This window comes from Artibeus jamaicensis, unplaced genomic scaffold (assembly GCF_021234435.1).
Source record: "Artibeus jamaicensis isolate MK-2021 breed Jamaican fruit bat unplaced genomic scaffold, CSHL_Jam_final contig_540, whole genome shotgun sequence".
Lineage (NCBI taxonomy): Eukaryota > Metazoa > Chordata > Mammalia > Chiroptera > Phyllostomidae > Artibeus > Artibeus jamaicensis.
The window spans coordinates 1,357,397-1,379,187 of record NW_026521879.1 but is presented as its reverse complement, the minus strand read 5'-3'; the positions used below and the strand labels follow the sequence as shown (position 1 = coordinate 1,379,187).

The 21,791-nt window shown below is 37.1% G+C and overlaps 1 long non-coding RNA gene across 1 annotated transcript in view; it reads left to right on the top strand.

Annotated features, from left to right (window-relative positions):
- The window catches only part of LOC128628112 (uncharacterized), a 43,322-nt gene that overhangs the window by 1,771 nt on the left and 19,760 nt on the right, over positions 1-21,791 (top strand). Inside the window, exons 2-3 of the long non-coding RNA XR_008392444.1 lie at positions 12,038-12,135; positions 14,155-14,288. This is a non-coding gene — a long non-coding RNA (uncharacterized LOC128628112). The remainder of the gene's footprint in view (positions 1-12,037; positions 12,136-14,154; positions 14,289-21,791) is intronic.

Genomic DNA, 21,791 nt, shown 5'->3' with positions numbered 1-21,791 from the left:
CTGACTGTGGCAACTAACTGCACAGCTATTAAAGCAGCAGCTCTAGGTGTACAGAACTTGACAGATAATCTTGTAACAAGAGTCTACATTGGCTCTCACTTTTTTTCTCAGGATATTTTTCTTTTTCTTCCTCCTCCCACCTGCCCCAAGAATTTCTTCATTTCTTACCAGTTCGTCAATGTATTTGATTATTATTTTTTAAAATATTTTATGTATTTATTTTTTAGAGAGAGGGGATGGGAAGGAGAAAGAGTGGGAGAGAAACATCAATGTGTGGTTGCCTCTCATGTGTCCCCTACTGGGGACCTGGCCTGCAACCCAAGCATGTGCCCTGACTGGAAGAACTGGCAACCCTTTGCTTCACAGGCCTATGCTCAATCCACTGAGCTACACCAGCCAGGCTGTATTTGATTATTTTTTAACCCAGCATTTTTTTGTTGTTGTCGTTTTCAGCAAGTGGCTCATTCAGATAACTAAAATAGCATGGTGTCAGAAATAGAAGAAATAGAAGTGTATCATCTCAGTGTAAAATGGGCTTCTTCAGGAAGTTTTTCATTATAAGAAAAATGATACTAGATGGTTCCCAATTCAATTAATACATATACACACTTCAGAGAAACTAAAAAATAATAACGCTAAACATTATATATTTAACTTAATGAATATAATTCCAATTTTTGGATCACATGTCAGCTGCAGAAAATTGTGATAGCTCCTTACATCACTGGGTCATAAAGTAGATACCACTTGGAGTGGCTGCCCACTTACAACCAGTATTGCATTTCTAGGCTGTGCCCCTCATATACAGGGTTGACCATATCTGTATTACATTATTATGCTTTTTAATCATAGCTTATTAATTTAACAGGGGCAGGCCATAGCTAAGCATATTAGATGTACTCTCTTGGAATTTGAAACTGAGAATGAGACTTGGAGAGGGAAGGATTGATAGCAGAATTGCATTAGCTGCAGCACAATGAATGCATTGTCTGCAAGTCCTCATGAGCAGCTTTAGTTTTGTCCTTGATGGTTTTCCTTTCTCCGTCACTTTTCTCCCACACTGGTTGCATCACGTTGAGAAAGATATTTTAAAACTCCTTGCCTTCATTTCCTGATTTGTATGCTGGAAATAGCAATAGTAAGAAAATTATAGGAGTTTTTGAGTGAAGTGATACTATCTATGCAAAGTACTTAGGTCAATTCCTGGTAAATGTTATGATACCATAAATGTCAGCTCCTTTACCATCACCATTGATACTGTTTAAGTCCCCTGCTAAATTATCCATATTGCTAATACTCCTTTGTGCTCCTCTTAGCTTTGTCTTTTGCCCCTGCTTCTTTAAAGCTTTGAGGCTGGCCACCGCCTAGAACTCACTAAAGATTTTTTCACCTCCAACTGTTGTACTGCCACTGTCTTTAAGTTCAGAGGGGAAGTGATGCACGGAAGGCAGTGTAAGAGTACTGCACTGAAAGCTACTGGCTATGTATAAGGAATTAGGATGTGGGGAAAAGGTTAAAAATTAGTGCAAAATATGATTGTTTTAGGAGTCCAAGAGAAAGAAAAATTTGAATTCTTCATATAGCATGACCTCCAGGGGACATTTGGCCTTTATGTCTTTTATTCCTCACCTGAGGATGTGTTTCCATAGATTTTTAGAGGGAAATGGGGAGAGAGAGAGAGAGAGAGAGAAAGAGAGACATCAATGTGAGAGAGAAGCATCAATTTGTTGACTCCTGAATGCACCCCAACCAGGATCAAGTCAACAACCTAGGCATGTGCCCTGACTGGGAGTCGGAACTGGCAACCTTTTGATGTACTGGATGATGCTCCAACCTACTGAGCCATGTGACCAGGGCAGCCTGATGCCTTAAAGCTCTGTCACTTTCTATCTTACAAAGAAAACCACCATCTTGAGACCTTGCTTTTGAAACATTGAAATAAAATATTTTTTTAACTAATGAATACGACTACTCCCATTGTGTTGGTTACGTGATGATGGCCAGAAGGGAGGACACTGAGAAGTACAGCACTCTTAGTGCCATAGCGTCACTTAAGTTGCCTTTTTCTCTAGTTCAACACATGTGTTTTTAGGATTGAACTGATGGAGTAAACAAGTCTATATATCATCCAGACATAAATTATAAGTGGATCCTTGGGAACAGATAACATTTCTCAATGCTTAGGGCCTTGATTCATAATGAGACTACATTATAGATATGATTGCTAACCTGTAGACCAGTGGTTTTCAACCAGGGGTGATTTTACCCCCACAGAGCCATAGAGCAAAATCTGAAGGCATTTCTAGTTGTCACACCTTGGGGAGGTGTATACATCTAGTATGTAGAGGCCAGGGCTGCTGCTGCAAAATACTGTGCAGTCCATAAGCTGCAAAAATGGTTATCCTGTCCAAAATGTCAATAATGCCAAGGTCAAGAAAAGAGATGGTAGTTGAACAGTACCACCATTCTTGGGTTAGTGGTCCGTGCCTATCAGTAACACTGTCTATTTCCTTAACCAAATAGTGTTGATTTGAGAAAATTGTACAACAGAAGGCAGTGGTAAATAAGTTTTTATGTTATAGTCTCATTTGTCCTCCAAAGTTTTCTTCCTTTTTATATTTCTCTAGTCCCTAAAATAAAAACAATAACAGAAACAGAACAATTAAACTAAAGAAAATAACTTTGTATTTTTGAGAGAAAAAAATCTACCACATTGTATACAAAAGTATATTAAAGATTTTAGAAGTTTCACAAATACAGGAACCACGATATTTTTATTTTCTTAGTGTTTACATTATACACTGATGTCTGCAACTTTTTACTCATTAAAAAACCCAACTACTAATGGCATCTAAATATTGAGAAAATGAAATGTATCACCTAATACTGAAATATAATTGCTGGTACATTTTTTAACCCTCACTCGAGGATATATTTATTGATTTTAGAGAAAGAGGAAGGTGGGGGAGAGGGAGAAATATTGACTAATGGCCTCCTATATACACCCTGGAACCCAAACCCAGAGGGTTATGTACCCTGACCAAGAACTGAACCCACAACATTTTGGTGTACAGGATGGAGCTCCAACCAACTGAGCAACCTGACAGGTTGATGATATCTTTTGGATAGACATTCTAGTGTTTAATAACCTATTTCTGGGAACTGCAGTACTCAAAACTCTACTAAAATCATGTATTCCTTTGTAGATGATTTAATGAATTTAAGAGACATTTATACATTAGACTCAACATCCTCAAGGAACTTTTCAAATATCTTTATTTTTCCCCCAAATTAAATAAATAATCATAAGAATACTAAAAAGTTAAAGAGAGCTTGAGATAGGTCCTTTTTGTTTTCAATATTATTACACTTTCTTTTGGTAAAAAGAAGAAGAAAAATTATGATAAAATGAAAGACTAGGGATCTGCCAAATCTGAATCAAATCTATCAGTATTTTCTTCATGTGTTTTCAGAATTTTGTCTGGTTGCATTAAAAGCCTTTACTATTTCAAGATTTTAAGTGCCAACTCCATTTTTAAGATTTCTTTCCTTTATTAATATTTTAAACAATTTTAAATTTGGCTTTGACCTACTATATGAGATTTGTTTACTTTTTGTTTCCCTTGCCCAAGGAGATATATCAGAAAAAATATTACTAAGAGAAATATCAGAGAATTTACCGCCAGTTTTTTTTATTCTAGGAGTTCTATGGTTTTAAGTCTTACACTTAAATTTTTAATCCATTTTGAGCTTATTCTTGTATATGGTGTAAGAAAGTGATCTAGTTCCATTTTTTGCCTATATCCGTCCAATCTTCCCAACACCATTTATTGAATAGATTGTTTTTAACACATTGAATACTCTTGGCTCCTTTGTCATGTCAATTGACCATATAGGTGTAGGTTTATTTCTGAGCTCTCTATTCTGTTCCATTGATCTATGTGTTTTTATGATTAGCACCATGCTGTTTTGATTACTCTGGACTTGTACTATAGTTTAATATATGGCAACACGATACCTCCAGCTTTGTTCTTTTCTTTCTAGAGCTGTAGCTAACTGGAGTCTTTTAATGGTTCTATATAAATTTTAGAATTATTTGTTCTAATTCTGTGAAAAATGCCATCGATATTTGGTAGGAATTACATTGAATCTATAGATTGCTTTGGGTAGTTTATATGGGGTATCTCATTAATTGTTTTTCAGATATTGAACCAACATTGCATCCTGGGTAAAATCTCACTTCATCATGATATATGATCTTTTAATGTATTGCTGAAATCAGTTTGCTAATATTTTTGATAATTTTTGCATTTATGTTCATCAGGGATATTAGCTTATAATTTCATTTGTTTATAATGTTTCTTTTTTTATAGGTTTTATAATTCCAAACCTAGTTTGGTTTTGGAATGAGACTAATGCTCATCTCATAAAATGAGTGTGGGAGCCTTCCTTTCTCTTCAGTTTTTTGAAATAGTTTTAGAAGGAGAGGTATTCATTCTTTTCTGAATTTTTGATCAAATTCACCTGTGAAGCCATCCAGTCCAGGACTTTTGTTTCTTGAGATATTTTTGATTGCTGATTTGATTTTTTTAGTAGCTATGAATCTGTTCAGATATTTTGTTTCTTCATGATTCAGTCTTGGAAGAGTGTATGTTTTGAAGAATTTATCAATTTCTTTCAGATTGTTCAATTTGTTGATACATAATTGTTCATAGTATTTTCTTCTAAGCCTTTGTAGTTCTGTGGTATCATTTATCACTTTTTCTCTTTCCTCTCTGGTTTTATTTATTTGAGACCTTTCTCGTTTTTTGTTTGTTTTTTGATGAATCTTGTTAAAGTTTTATCAATTTATTTATCTTTCCAAAGAAACAGCTCTTTCGTTTCACTGATTTTTTGTATTGTTTTTTAGACTCTATTTTGTTATATCAACTGTGATCTTTATTTTCTTTCTTCTATTCAATTTGGGTTTTGGTGGTGTTTTTTTTTTTGCTAGTTTCTGTAGGTGTAAATTTAGATTGTTTGAGATATTTCCTCTTTCCTGAAGTAGGCCTGTATTGCTGAGAATTTCCCTCTTAATTCTGCTTTGGCTGTGTACCTTATATGTTCTGGGTTATTGTGTTTTCATTTTTATTTATCTCAAGGTATCTTTTGATTTTTTCTTTGATTTCATTGTTAACCCATTCATTGTTTAATAGCATGTTATGTAGCTTCTATGTGTTTGTGTGCTTTTCCATTTGCTTCTTGTAATTGATTTTTGTTTCATATCATTGTAGTCACAGAAAATTCTTGATATAATTTTAATTTTTAAAAATTGATTGGGACTTGTTTTGTGGCCTTACGTGGTCTATCCTGGAAAGTGTTATTTTCAAAAACTTGAAAAGAATGCATATTTTGCTGCTTTGGAGTAAAATGCTCAAAAAGTGCCAATTAAATCCATCTAGTCTGATGTGTTGTTTAAGACTGCTATTTCCTTATTGATTTTATGTCTGGTAGATCTATCCATTGATAACAGTGGGTGTTAAAGTCCCCTACTATGATGGTATTGTTGTTCATCTCTTCCTTCATGCCTGTCAATATTTGCGGTTTATATTTAGTTGCTCATTTATTATGTACATAGATATTTATAAGAGTTATATATCCTCTTGTTGGATTGCTCCCTTTATCATTATGAAATGTTATTCCTTGTCTCTTATTATAGCCTTTGCTTTAAAATGTATTTTGTTTGCTATGATTATTGCCACTCCAGCTTGTTTTTGATTTTTACTTTAATGATATACACTTTTCCTCTCTTTATTTTCAGTATCTGTGTGTCTTTCTATCTAAAGTGGGTATCTTGTAGACAACTATGTGTGAATCTTGTCCTCTTATCCACTCAGTTACCCTTTGTAACTGAGTTAACTGAAGCATTTAATCCATTTACATTTAAAGTGATTATTGATAGGCACATAGTTATTGCTCTTTTATTATTCATATTTATGGGAGTGGGTTTCTTCTTAAAGAGTCCCTTTAGCATTTTTGGTAACACTGGTTTGATGGTGTTGGTGGTGACAAACTCCTTTAGATTTTTTTTTACCTGCTAAGCTCTTTATCTTTGCTTCAATTTTAAATGAGACACTTGTTGGGTAGAATAGTCTTGGATGTAGGTCCTAACTTTCATCACTTTGAATATTTTGTGCCTTTTGGCCTGCATAGTTTCTATTGAGAAATTTGCTGACAGTTATATGGGAGATAACTTGTAGGTTACCGACTGCCTTGCTCTTGCTTTATTTAAAATTTGTTTCTTTATCTTTAACTTTTGCCATTTTAATTATAATGTTTTTTATTTGATTTGATTTTATTGATTATGCCATTACAGTTGTTCTATTATCCCCCTTCACTCCCCTCCACCCTGCATCCCCCGACCCCCACCATTCCTCCCTTTTAGTTTATGACCACATGTCTCAAGTTCTTTAGATTCTATATTTCCCATACTATTCTTGCCTCCCTATCTATTTTCTACCTACTGTCTATGCTACTTATTCTCTGTACCTTCTCCCCCCTTCTCCTCCTCCCACTCCCCTGTTGCTAACCCTCCATGAGATCTTCATTTCTATGTTTCCACTCCTGATCTAGCTGTACTCTTAGTTTGCTTTTGTTTTAGGTGTGGTTGTTAATAACTGTGAGTTTGCTGTCCTTTCACTGTTCATCTTTTTTATCTTCTTTTTCTTAGATAAGTCCCTTTAACATTTCATATAATAAGGGCTTGGTGATGATGAACTCCTTGAATTTGATCTTATCTGAGAAGCACTTTATCTGTCCTTCCATTCTAAATGAAAGTTTTGCTGGATAGAGTAATCTTGGTTGTAGGTCTTTGGATTTCATGACTTGGAATACCTCTTTCCAGCCCCTTCTTGCCTATAAGGTGTCTTTTGAGAAATCAGCTGACATTCTGATGGGAACTCCTTTGTAGGTGACTGTCCCCTTATCTCTTGCTGCTTCTAGGATTCTCTCCTTCATTTTAATCTTGATTAATGTAATGATGATGTGCCTTGGTGCATTTCTTCTTGGGTCCAACTTCTTTGGGACTCTCTGAGCTTCCTGGATTTCCTGGAAGTCTATTTCCTTTGTCAGAATGGGGAAGTTCTCCTTTGTTATTTGTTCAAATAAGTTTTCCACTGGTGGCTGTGCCTTTCCCCCTTCTGGTATCCCTATAATTCGGATGTTGGAGCATTTAAAGATGTCCTGGAGGTTCCTAAGTCTCCCCTCATTTTTTTGAATTCTTGTTTCTTCATTCTTTTCTGGTTGGTCATTTTTTCCTCCTTCTGGTCCACTCCATTGATTTGAGCCCCAGTTTCCTTTCCATTACTGTTGGTTTGCTGCGCATTTCCATTCCTTTCAATTAGTTTGGCCTTCATATGTTCCTCTAATTTGTGACTAAAGTCAACCAGTTCTGTGAGCATCCTGATGACCAGTGTTTTGAACTGTGCATCTGAAAGTTTTGCTATTTCTTTGTCACTTAGATTTATGAGCTCTGGGGCTTTGAGATCTTCTTGAGCCATTTTTGGTCTGTTTGCTCCCGTTAAGTATGAGGAACGGAGCCTCAGGTGTTCACCAGGGCAGGGCCGCCCAGGTCGCTGGTTTGTGACACTGTGTGTGGGGGCGGGGTCAGAGCGGGGAAATGGCGGCCCCCTGTACTGCTTCCTGCCGCTGGGGCCTGCTCAGTCCTGTTTCACTGCTCACTCCCTCCTGGTCTGTCTGCGCACGACTGTGTGACCACAGTCAACCTGCCACCCTGCACCCTTGCTAGGTCCGCCTGTCACTCACTGGGTCGCTCACTGGGTCCGTCCGTTGCAACCCCACACCTGGGATCCCTGCGCCTGAGTCCGTCTGACCTAGTTTTCCTGTGCAACCCCGCTCCGCCAGCTGCTGGCTTTGCTCCTCTTACCAGTCAGGCTGAAGAATTCGTTGTTATGAGATTTCCAAAAAGTTCAATTTTCTGTGTTTTGGCTATGTTTTCTGTTGCTAATATTTTGTTGTCTCTAAACTTGGTTGTGTGAGAAAGCATGGCGTTTGTACCTATGCCTCCATCTTGGCGGATAATTATAATGTTTTTTAGTGTGGTTTATTTTGTTGGGGACTCTAAGCTTCCTGGGCTTGTATGCCAATGTCCTTCACCAGGTTATAGAAGTTTTCCATCCTTTTTTGTTCAAATAACTTCTTAATCCCTTGCTTCCTTTCTTTGCCTTCTGGTATCCATCCCTATGACACAAATGTTGTTATGCTTGATGTTGTCCCAGAGATCTATTACTATCATCATGTAAAATTTTCTTTTGCTATTCCCATTTTTTCCTGCTACCTTTTCTTCCAAGACTTTGATTTGATACTATGTTTCTTTTATTCAGCTATTGATTCTTTCTACTGTATTCTTCATTACAGTTATTGTATTAATTTCTGATTCTTTTTATGATTTCTATGCCCTTTTTTATGCTTCCTATCTCTTTATTGGGGTTCTCACTGAGTTTATCTATTCTTCCCCTAAATTCATTGACGTCTTAAATTCATTGAGCATCATTATAACCAGTGTTTTGAACTCTGTATCTGTTAGATTGCTTGCCTCAGGTTTTTTTTTTTAGTTATTTCTCTGGAGTTTTGTCTTGTTCATTCAGTTGGAACATGTTCCTTTGTCTCTTCATTTTAACTGCCTCTCTGTGTTTTTTCCACTAAGTATTAGGTAGATCCCCTATGTCTCCCAGTTTGGGCAGGATGACCTGTGGGGCCCAGTTGTACTGTCTCCATGAGCACCATAGCTGGGTGTTTCATAATATCTCTCATGTGGTTTGTATGTGCCCTTCTCTTGTTGTTAAGCCTGATTTCTTTTGGCACATTAGCAGATAGGTTAGACCCTCAGGCTCACTGGCTGTGAAGACTGGCCATGACCATAGCATGCAAGTTGCTGTGTGGGGGTTGATCTCACAGAGCAGGATTAGCCCCAGTGGAGCTGTAGTGCCTGCTGAGACCACCCTTCAGGTGCACTGCTTTTGGAGCTAATTGGGTGGTGTTCTGTTGTGGTCCAAAGCCAGCCACCAGGTATGTTGGCTCTGGGATCTCTTGAAAGGGGCTCTGGCGCAGTTCCAGATCAGCTACTGCCTTTGACCAGCCAGGGACCAATTGTTGGGAGCTACAAAGCAATTTGTACTTGGTATCTGCATGTACTGCCCTTAGTACTGGGCCTGGGGCCATTCACCAAAAGGCACTGGGTATCCCAATTCCAGCCTCCATCTGCTGACTACTGCTAAAGCACAGCTGCTGAAAGTGCCTTGGGTGGTACATGAGTTGGGTGTGGCTGTGTTTTAGGCAGTCACCAGGGTGGGGTGAGTGGTTTTCATCAGGTTGATGCAGATTCAGATTTGGTGCCAGTGCAAACCTGGAGCCACACAGCAAGAGGCACAGGGCACACCTAGGTTAGCCACCACCTGCCTGTGCCTGTTGGACTTTTGAGAGTTTTTTGGTTTTTGTTTTAGAAAGATGAAGTGTGGACCCAGGCTGGCTGCTTGCCTCTGTAAGAGCCTCCAGCAATGCTGAGTCTGAGGCTAGCTCCCAGCTGGTACAAGACTCTCTGGAAGTTCAGGGACCAGGGTCAGGTATAAACACAACCCCAGAATTGCTTAACCAAAAAGTTTTGAACTTCTAGGTGATTGTGGGAATATTAGGTTACTGTTTTATACTTTTGTTGGCTTCCAATTTTACTGTGTTTTGATCATATAATGTATTCTGTGTTGTTTCTATATTTTAGAATTTATTGAATTTTTGAGGCTAAACATATAGAAAAATTTTTACAAATGCTTGAAGGCATTTTTGTAAAGTTGCTGTTTTGTTATGAGGATATTGAATTTAATATATACCTCTAAGTTCTACAGTATTGTTACTTAGGGTCTTTATATGCTTATTTTTCTATCTACTTCATCTATCATAGATGAAGTGGGTATTATTGTTGCTTTTCTGTACTTGTGTTTTCTACCACATTGCTTTTTTTTAATTTAGTTATTCTTTGGTACATAAAGATCCTTGAGAAATATTTATTGTGGATTGTATTCTTTATTATCTTAAAGAATCTATTTTTACTACCTTTTGCTTTGAGTTAATAATTGCCTGATACTAATATTGCAAACCCTACTTTCCCCCATATGATTAGTATTTGTTTACACTTTTACTATCAGCCATAAGTCATTATATTATAAATGTTTCTTTTTTTAAGTTTTTAAAAAGATTTTGTATTTATTTACTTTTAGAGAGGGGAAAAGGGAGGGAGAAAGAGAAGGAGAGAAACATCATTGTGTGGTTGCCTCTTGCTCACTCCGCACTGGGGACCTGGGCTGTAACCCAGGCATATGTTCTGACTGGGAATCAAACCCACAACTCTTTGGTTTGAAGGCTGGTGCTCAATTCACTGAGCCACACAAGCCAGAAATAAATATGTTTCTTTCATCTAGATGATCATTATTTTACAGCCAACTTAATAGATTAATTTATTCTATTTCACTTATGTTACAGGTATGTTGAGATTTACTTCCGATCACCTATTGTTTTTCTGTTTTTAGTGTTTCCATTTTCTTAAGTAATTCAACAAAGAGACAATAAGAGCATAATTTAAAGAAACATAAAATATTTAAAAATTGTTTTTTCCCTAGTCATTAGTTGCACTGATTACTACTTAACTCTGATTTTCTCTTATACATGAACACTGACCATGAGCCTTTCTTACTGTCAGATCCCGAGTCAGGTATAATCCCTCTGACTTCCTAGCTGCAGCTTTTGAATTAGCATTTTAGACATGTTTGTGCTGACATATCAAGTATAAGACATTATTGTTCCTTATGAGTGCTCCCAACTAACTTCTCTGCATGGGGGGAACTACTTTGTTTTTCTCTCCTTTTCACAGTGCTTTCTACTTTCAAGTTGTGTGGTATAATCTGATAGAAAAAGAGACTATGATGACCTATGTATGTCCACAATTTTAGAGCCATCTTTTCCTAGGTTTTTTTTTTTTTTGAGTTATTTATTCCTATGGCTACTTCCTCTCATTCCTTTAAAACTCAGAGCTTTAAACTCAAGGCTCATTGAATTATTAATGAAAATCTTAACTTCTCTTAAAATCTTGATTGACATAAACTTACTTCTAATAAAAATTGCATCTCTCTTTTCTCCTCCTACCTTTTCTTGCCAGCCTCCATTATGGACACACACTCATATACACCTTGGTTTTTAGAATTATATAAACATACATTCTTTTCTCAATAGTAAGCTGAAGTGTTAGCCATCTTCATTGTAAATTCTTAGAGATAGCTATGTTAATAAGTGCAATTTGATGGTAAATATTGAATAAATGGAGCTTTATCATGAACATATCATTCTTATGAAAATATTTATTTTAAAATATATTTTCAACTGAATGGTTACATTTGGAGTGGAAACTTGTGAATTTTAAGATCTAGATAATTAATTACTTGGTTCATCAACAGGAAAATGGAATTTCCATATGTTTTCAAACTTGACTTTTAGCCCAGATTTGGACAAATACACACTTTCTCTTTCAGTTATATTACATATGAATTAGTCATAATTTCTTTTTTGTTTCCTTACATTCTGGAAAAACATCATCAGCTATTAACCACTTAATTTCCATTTTCTCAAACATTTTTTTGAATTAATTTACATTCTCATCTATTCCTGTTAGCACACAGACCTTTAAAGGTGATTAACCCTTAGACAAGTGAAATTTGAAAAAGATCAATTTTAACTTAACATTTTATTTGTGTGTGAAGTCAAAACTAAAGTTTTGAAAGTCAATCTTTGCAATGGTTTTAAATGAATTAAAATATAATGTAATTTTGAAAGGTTGCTTTTGGATCATTAAATAATTTAAAATGTTTCCAAAGGCTAATCCTTATTCAAAGATGTTGATTAGATGTAGCTTATCGATTTAATACTAAGACAATATTAAAAATATGTTTTTGAGTCAGTTTTCTTTGTTTTTAAAGGTTTTATTTATTTATTTTAGGCAGAGTCGAAGGGACAGAGAGAGGGAGAGAAACATCAATGTGTGGTTGCTTCTCGTGCACATTGCCCACTGAGGACCTGACCTGGCCCAAAACGCAGGTATGTGCCTCGACTGGGAATTGAATTAGCAACCCTCCAGTTCGTAGGCTGGTGCTCAATCTACTGAGCCACACCATCCAGGGCCTGACTCATTTTTTGTAAAACTTTTTATATTGCTGTATTTTCAAAATATATGTACTTAAAAAAATTTGCTGATATATCAATTAGTAGTATGTGCTTAGGAGTTGGACAACAGGATCAAATGCCTTCTTTATAACTCCTCCCAGCCTCTCCTTGCCTCCTTTTACACAGAAGTTTATCTGTAAAATGTGGATGATAGTGTTTCCTTACTCATAGAGTCATTGTAAGGATTAATAGACTAGATAAATGTAAAGTTCTTAGAAGAAAGCCTGACATTTGGGAGCACTACAATAATGTTAACTATATTTTTCCCCAGTACACTGTAGTGATTAAACTCATGGGCACTGGAGGTGGGCAGACCTAGGGAGCAATCCCAGTTCTGTCTCATGTTGTTGGTGTGGCACTGGCAAGTCATTTATTTGCTCTCTCCTCCAAGCTCCCATCTTCCCTGCTGAATAATATCAATACATACTCAGTTACATTAGATGAAAGGTTTAGCATAGTACCTAATGTGCTCAATTAATGATACCCAGAAACTCTGAATATGTTTAGAAAGACTTTTAAATGTTTTTTGATAGAAATCAAGGAGCAAGTTTTCAAATTCAGGTTAAGGAAGGCAGTAATAATAGACAAAGACAGATAGATGGAAGAAGAAAAGGAAGTGAAGGAGGGAAGAAGGGAGGGAGAGAGGTAATAAGTAACTTAGTCTATATTTAATGGCATTTAAAAAATATATTACTCCCTTAAGTGCCAGTTTGTGGAGGCGGACAGGAATAGAAGCTCCCTTCCTCTTGAATTAACACAGTTCTGTGTCACTCTTTCCTTACTCCAAAGCCCAGTTAATATAAATGTCCTCATTTTACCCTTGCACTAATTCCATGCTGAGGTCCATACCCAGGCCTGTGTTCCTACAGGGCTGGCAAATGTCTGTGTGGGAAGACTCCTTCCAAAAGCAGTTTCTTCACAAACAAGTCACCATTAAAAGTACTATTCTTTATAAAGTGCCTATTCTTTGGGGTTGTCAGAAATGAATGTATTTCGTGAATGGTTTATTTATTTTCTCTTAATAGGTAAGTGAAGAGTAGGGCACTACAGAGTGCATTAGAATCCAGCACAAAATGAGGAGCATTTTAAAAATCCAGTTGATTTTCTGGAGGGTGCAACCTGGTTAGCAGTTCCCAGGAAGCTCAGAAAGTGATAACCTTTGAAGAATACTAGATATAATTGCCTTTAATTTCAAATACAAAATGAAACTGTTTTTAAAATACTCATATTTTATAAACAGAATGAAAAACCAATTAAGCACACATTTAGAATTATTGTAATTTTTTAAATTTAGAGATTAAAAATCATAACTTTAAAATAGTCCCTGCTTTACAATGGCTAACTATAAACTCTTGGAAAAAAAGCCAAATTCAGGACAAATAAGGGGTCAGTATAAGTGAGAGCATGACTCACATAAATCACATTGAAGTTTCACCTAAAAAGCAAGAGGAATAATTCGTATTCACATTTATACTATACATACATTGGCAAAGTTCTTATAGTTACAATTCAGAGCCTTAGGTTTCTTCCTTTCCATCAACTGGACTACTAGTCTCTCACCTGTAATCTCTGTCCCCTCCTACCTAGTACCTCAGTTGAAGCACAACATTTTCCAGAGGATGTATTTTAGGCATTTTTTTTCTTCAAAGCTCTTGTTGGTAATGTAACTTTGACCCCGTGCCACAGATCTGAATCACTGTCATAGTAACACTTGTGCTTTGAATATTGAATGTCCCTGATTTACTCTTATTGTTCTGTCTGTCTCTCTACTGTCTTAATAATGATTGCAGTGTGCATTATTTATCTGTTGTTTCAAAGCAAATTAAAACTTAGTGACTTAAAGCACCAATAAACATTTATTATCTCTCAGTAATTTCTGTGTTGTGAATTCAGGAGCTGCCTGGCCGGGCAGTAATTTTGGCACAGGGTCTCATGAGGTTGTAGTCAGATGTCTGCCAGGGCTGGAGTCATCTGAAGACTTGACTGAGATTAGAGGATCTGCTTCTGAGAAGACTCTCACGTGGATGGTAAGTCGATGCTAACTTTCAGCAGCAAGGCTCCATTTCTCTCCACATGGATCTTTCCATACAACCACTTGAGTGCTCCTACTACACAATGGCTGGCTTCCTTCAGCACAAGCAATCCAACAGAGCAAAGCAGAAGTAACAGGGCCCTTTATGAACTCATGTCAGAGGTCACAGGCTCTCATCTTCACTATTATCTGTCATACAGGAAAGCTCTGATTCAGTGTGGGAGGAGAATACACAAGGGTATGAACACCAGGAGGTGTTCAATACAATACGCTGATATTGTGTGGTAGGCTCTCTCCAATAGAGCTACTAATGATCTCTCTTGGAGACAGCGTCCTCTCTTGATTATAAATATGAGTATTTTAAAAACAATTTCATTTTGTATTTGAAATTTAAAGGCAATTACATCTAGTATTCTTCAAAGGTTATCACTTTCTGAGCTTCCTGGGAACTGATAACCAGTTTGCACCCTCCAGAAAAATTCAAATTTCCTATTGATGAACCAAGTAATTAATTATCTTGATCTTAAAATTCATGTTTCCATTCCAAATGTATCTATTCAGCTGAAAATATAGTTTAAAGTAAATATTTTCATAAGAATGATATGTTCATGATAAAGCTCCATTTATTCAATATTTATCATCAAATTGCACTTATTAAAATAGCTATCTCTTGTGGCATCCACCAACACGAGCAACAAATGGTCGGAAACTTTCAGGAGTTTAAGACGGAACTTTATTGGCCAAAGCTTTACCTGCGTAGGGGCGAATTCTCGAGGTGAGGTGTCCGGAGACACGGTGCCCAGAAAGGGCTGCAAATGAAAGTCGCGCCTGGCGCGTACAGCCTAGGGTTTTTATTGGTGTGAGCAAGCAAGCAAATACAGAAGCAGATGTAGCCGTTAGCGATTGGCTATCTCGAGGGAACACACATGGCTATGCTTTCTGCCTGCCTGCAGCAGTGGATACTTTTCTGCAAAGACAAGGTCATGCACAGGCGGTTATCTTGTTCAGCACTCTTTGTACTTTCTGTATTTTCTATCTTCCTTGCTGAGTCTGGAGCCTGCCTCGGGTTCCTTGTTCCTCTTGGCTACTTTTATCTAATTCCGGGCCTAACACTCTAAGCATTTACAATGAAGATAGCTAACACTTCGGCTTACTATTGAGAAAAGAATGTAGGTTTATATAATTCTAAAAACCAAGGTGTATATGAATGTGTGTCCATAATGGAGACTGGTGAGAGAAGGTAGGAGGAGAAAAGGGAGATACAGTTTCTATTAGAAGTAAGTTTAAGAGGCTGTCTCCAAAAGAGATCAGCAGCTCTCTTTGAGCTCTCTTAGAGACAGCATACCACAATATAAGAGTATTGTATGTTCTGTTGTTCAATGTTAAACACTGTTTTTGCCTCCTGAAATAGGCTTTTCTATTTTCTAATAATTGTATATGAGCCTGTTACCTGACCTGTTGACCTTCGTGATTTATTATAAATCCAGGTTCTGTCTACTCCTAGTCTTCACCGCTCAGACCCAAAACTTAAACTCCCAAAATGTAAGTGCAACTAGAAATATGCTTCTCAATTAAATCATCTAGTTCTGATTCTCGGTGAATTATCAACTTAGAGCAGGGGTGTCAAACTCATTTTCACCTGGGGCCTCATCAGCCTCAAGCTTGCCTTCAAAGGTCCGAATGTAATTTCAACTCCTTAACAGTCAAGGAGTAGTTACATTTATACAGTCCTAAAATTATTTCAGCCTCATGAAGGCAACCACAAGGCTGATGTGGCCCCCAGTAAAAATGAGTCTGACACCCTGAGTTAGAGTATCCTTCTCCTTGTCAAGCTTAATATCACACTAGTTAGTATAAACCTTTTCAGAGTCAGTAGGAGTGTTATCCAATTACCTTCCTTTGGACAAAATATGTGAAGGCATAGGAGAAAGAGTACTAACTTTGTTTCAATGTTCTTTGTTGGTTTAACCATAATAGTGGAACTTCTTGTTTTTCCAACCCGTACTTCTGCACTTGTTTTTCTTACAATTATGATTTATTTGAGTTACCGATTGTGACTCCCTAGTCTGGGTTTACACTTAAACACAAGCCTTAACTGGAGGAGGTTATTGTTTGTTTTTGTTAAAATTTTTTTGGAATTCTTGGTTTAATTATGAGACTTCCTTGATAAGAAATTTTACCTAACAGTGGAATGGTTAACGATTCAGGGCTCTATAAACCAGTTAGAGAGTTATATGTGAGGATGTGTTACAATGATTACAACTTATTTAACCAAAGAATGCCATGATTAATGACAGAATTCTATAAGCAGAGATATTTATAGAAATAATATGGACATTCATACAGTAATTTTAGAACAAAATATTGTTTTTTAATTTTCTAAAAAGAATAATTACAGTGAAAGGCAGTTTATGTAAATATGTTGATTTAGATTTTTACACATATTGAACAGATATTAGATTTCAAAATTAATGACCTAAAAGTCTTTTAAATGTGCCTTTTAAAATTAATGTACAATAGTGTAAATTAATTGATTTTTATAATTAATTTCATTTATTTTAATTGTAATTAAAATCTATTATACACATAAAAGCATGGCAAAACAGTTTTTTAAGAAGTACATCTCTGCTTTAAATTTGGAATCCTTAGAAGATATTATTAAACTACATATCAGTGATTCAGTGAAATTCACAGGAGATAGACTTTTCCATTAAAATTTCCAGAAAGAGCTCATTGAGCAAGCTATATGAGTTTACTTTCAGTAATATCTATAAAATATGCTTGAAACTCAGACTTAAAAATCAAAAATGCTGGAGGAAAGGAACCAAAATACTTAGCCCTTCCCTTCTGTTGGTGGTAAAACAGAAACAGGTGTTAGACTGGTGGAATCGTATGAGACCTCAGTTCACCAGCCTTGGTACTTGAATTCTGGGTAAGAAAGAATTCAGAGCCAACACTCAAACTCTAAGAGAAAGTTTATTTAGAAAGTTACAGAGGTATAGGAAGTGAACCTTAGAAGAAGTGGCTCAGGAAGCAAGTTATAGAGGCAAAAGAAGTGCCCTTGGAGCTTAGGGGCGAGGAAGGTAAAGGTGACACACCTGGTGGGGCGGAACGGGGAAAGAGGGAGAGAAGAAAGGCACAGGGGAGTGCTCCTGGGAGGGAGAGGTGCACTGGGTCCCACATCTTAAGGGTATTTATCTGGAGGCCTCAGGTGAGGATCCTAATATTCAATAACTTTACAGGTGTGTCCTTTTAGGGTCATGCTCTTTCTCTGCTGATTGGTTGAAGTCACAGCAGTGGATTATTAATCAGTGCAGTTGGTCTTGATGTCAGCCATGGTGTCACTTGCTGGGTTTTGCTGCTTTTCTGGGACTGGAGCTGAATCACAACTTAGGCCTAGAGGTTATCCCTAGGGCTTGGCTCCTTGTTTTTTCTCCAATGGTTCTACCTCATAATTAGCGACATGCCAGGGGATAAAAGGTCAGGGGAGGGTCCAAGTCGCATGACCAGAGATATTAATGGCCAGGTGCTTTAAATCAAATGACCTGCAATATGCTAGAGAAGGAAAGGTTACCCTGAGGGCAAGGTTCTGTTTTCCCAGTTTTGCCCATTGCTGAGTACCCGGGGCTTTCTGCCCTGATGACCTTCTGTAGCTGGCCTATTGTCCTTGCTCGGCTCATGTCTGTCTAATTGCCTGCTATACTTCCACTAGTCCTAAGCTTTCAGTCTGCATCCTGCTGGTCTTTTACCCATTAACCCAGTAGAGTTAGGAAGGGATAAATGAAAGATCATATGAAAAGGTGGACAATTAGGAGTCAAGAAAGAAAGCAGGAAGCTCACTTGGAGTAATTAGAGCCTCTTTAGAAGTTGTGCTATAGACCAAATGTTTGTGTCCCCTTAAAATTCCCGTGTTGAAGCTCTAATTCCAAATGGAATGGAATGCAGAGGTAGGGTTTTGGGAGGTAATTATTAGATGAGGTCATGAGGGTAAAGCCCCATGATTGGATTAATGCCCTTATAGGTAAAGGAGGAGACCAGAGCCCCCTCTCTCTCTGACATGTGAGCATGTGAGGACACAGCAAGAAGGTAGCCATCTGCACACCACAAAGAGAACTCTCACCAGAAACCAAATGTGCTGACATGAGATCTTGGGCTTTCCAGCCTCCAGAACTGTGAGAATTGAACATCTACTGTTTAAGCTACCTAGTCTATTGTATTTTGTTATAGCAGCCCAAGCTGACTAATATAGGCAGATACTGTAGGGAAGAATCTTCTTGGTAGAAGAAAGAGACAGTAAAGTCCTGAGGGAAACGCATGCCTGGTGTGTTATGGGAACAACAAGAAGCACAGTATGGACAGAGCAGGGTGGAAAAAAGGAGATTACATCGACCAATAAAATATCCTTAAATTTGACCAACCAAAGTGGCATTATTTAATCTGCTAACCTGATAGGCTTATTCTAAATCTATAACCAAGCAAAGGTATGGCTATCACTCTGAAAGAAAGAGAATTGGGGGTCATCTGGGAAACTGTCTACATCATTCCAGGAGACTTTACCAGAGGCCATTATGTCTTAATAACAACCACAGTAATTTTACCCTTACAGGTAGCTCTGTTTTTTATGTCTTGTTCATTACAAGACAACCTTTCCTCTTTTCTTTTGAAGAAGAAATCAATCTCCATAATAGACCAAACTACATAGTTTTGTATATGAAGTCTGTCTGAAAAAAGTCCAGCCATTGTTAACATAATGAGAATGGTTTGCATGACATCAATGTAACCTGGCAGCCAAGGAGAGTGGACTAGAATGTGTATGTGTGAACAATGAGGACCTTACTAGTCAGTGGGGGTGGTAGATGCTATAGAGTGAGCACGTTTACTGTGTGGCAATGACATTAAAAATGATTGAGCAAGCAGAGCAATCAGATGTTGCATTAACCTTGAACATTCCTCTGCATTAATTGTTTGGATGATTCAGAAGGCCACAGCTATGGGCAACTGGTGATCGCCAGCAGCTTCATGATCATGACAGTGTGCCCACTCATATATCACAACCCATGCAGAGTATTTCGGCAAAACATCAAATCAGCCAGGTGACTCATCCCCTTCCCTTTTAGACCAGATTTGGAGCCCTGCAACTTTTGGCTTTTTTTCAAAATTAAAATCACCTTTGAAAGGGAAAAGATTTCAGACTATCCGTGAGATTCAGGAAAATACATCTGCACAGCTGATGGCAATTAGAACTGTGTGAGGCGGTCCCAAGGTGCCGACTTTGAAGGGGACTGAGGCATTGTTGTCCTGTGAACAATGTTCCTTGTATCTAGTATCTTCTTCAATAAATTTCTCTATTTTTCATGTTATATGGCTGGATACCTTCTGGAGAGACCTCCTAGTTATAAGCTCAAGAAGGTGATTAAATCTTGTTTTAAGTTTGTTTGTTTTTTAATTGAGATCTCATTACATAGACATGGCTGATTAATTCATTGGCCCTTGGTTACTGAACTCAGTCTGACCCCTCCCTGCTTCTGGGAGTTTGAGGTTTTCTGCTCATTATCCCTATTCTGAGGCTATCTAGGGGCTTGCTAATTGAAAGGGGCTTATTATGAATAACAAAATGTATCCCTATCACTTAAATCCAAAAGGTTCAGGACTTTTGCATCAGGAACTAGGTACAAAGAGAAATACATATTTTATTATACGCCACCTATACATCTCATGTCTTTATTATTAGATACCATAAAAAGTTTAAGGTGTCCTTAAGAATCAGTTGAAAGGCAATCCCACTAACCAAATCTGGAAGAGATAAATGACCAAGGAGGAAAAACTTTTAAGTAGAATGTCAACTATTAAATATTGAAGGAACAATGAAGTTTGAAAGTAACCCATTGGCAGCAGTTCGGGCAAGAATCTTCAAAGGATGCTAGAAGTGGGTACAAGTGCGATGAGAAATAACATATTTAAGTAGTCTCAAAGTACCTTTCCCTAAACACTTATTGGTTAAAAGAGAAATATAGTAATTTTAAAATGAAGAAATCTGTCAGAAGCTACCTAAACATATGATTAATTCAACAAAATTGGGGCAAATCAATATCATATGCTTTTTGACATGATGCTTTGGAAAAACCGAATATTACTTTTGTGGTATTGTTGCCAAATATGTAGAACCTGAATCTGATCATGGGGGAACACTGAACAAGCCCAATTTGAAGATATCACACAAAATAACTAACCTGTAGTCACTAAAAGTTGTCCAACACATGCAAGAAAATAATAGTAAAGGAACCATTTCATATTAAAAGGGTCGAAGACCTGAAAACTAATAATATATATATATGTGCAACATGTGATCTTTGATTACATTATAGACTGGTTTTTATTTTTTATTTAAAGACATTATTAGGATAATGGAAAAATAAAAGATTTTTAGACAATGATATTGAATCACTGTTAATTTTCTGATTTTCATAGTCATACTGTAGACATGCAAAAGTGATCTTTTTTCCCCCTCAGGAAATAAATAACATTGAAGCATTTGGGGAGGAGCCAGGATTTATGTCTGTAACTATTCTTAAATTGATATATATATGTTAAAATCAAATATTAACAATTGGTAAGTCGGAGTGAAAGATAAATTTGAAGTTACTTCAAAATACAAAGTTACACACAACTCTGGCTGACTTTCACTCCAGGCAGAGGAAATCTACTGTCTTACCTGGAATTCTTTTAAGTCCCTGGAAGGAGCTCTAGTGATGATGTGGTGTGCCAGAGCAAAAACTCAGTATCTTAAAACAAGAGAACTTGATTGTCTCAGACTCCTGGAGGCCAGAAGTCTGAAATCAAGGTGTTGGCTGACTGAATTCCTCCGGAGCCTCCAGGGAAGAGCACTTCCTTGCCTCTCTCAGCTTCTGGGAGCTGTACACACTGCATATGGCTGCCTCACTCCAGTCTCTGCCTCCATCTTCACAAGGTCTTCTCAGTGTTTGTGTCTTCCCTTCTCTTACAAGGATGCTGGTCATTTGATTTGGAACCCTCTGGGTGATCCAGAATGATCTTATCTCAAGATCCTTAATCATATCTGCAAAGACACTTTTCCCCAAATAAGGTCATATTCACAGGTTTAGGGGTTAAGATATGGATATGTTGTTTGGGGATCACCATTCAACCCACAATACCTGGTCATATATTTTTTAATTTGCATAAAAAGATATTTTTAACTGTATTTGATAAGACATATCTCTTTACACTTCAATGTTTGTCACATATTTTCTTGTATTAGGGGCTTTGGAGTTGTGAGCAATTTGGGGAATCAACAGGAATTTGAATTCAACATATGTCCATATGTCCATTTGAAATCCAACATATGTCCATATGTCCATTTGGATTCAACATATGTCCATTTGAATTCAACATATGTTCATTCAACATATGTCTATTTATTGCTAACACCAGGGATGTTAGCAATAAATGGCTTCCAGAAGTTGTTTTGTGCCCACTATAC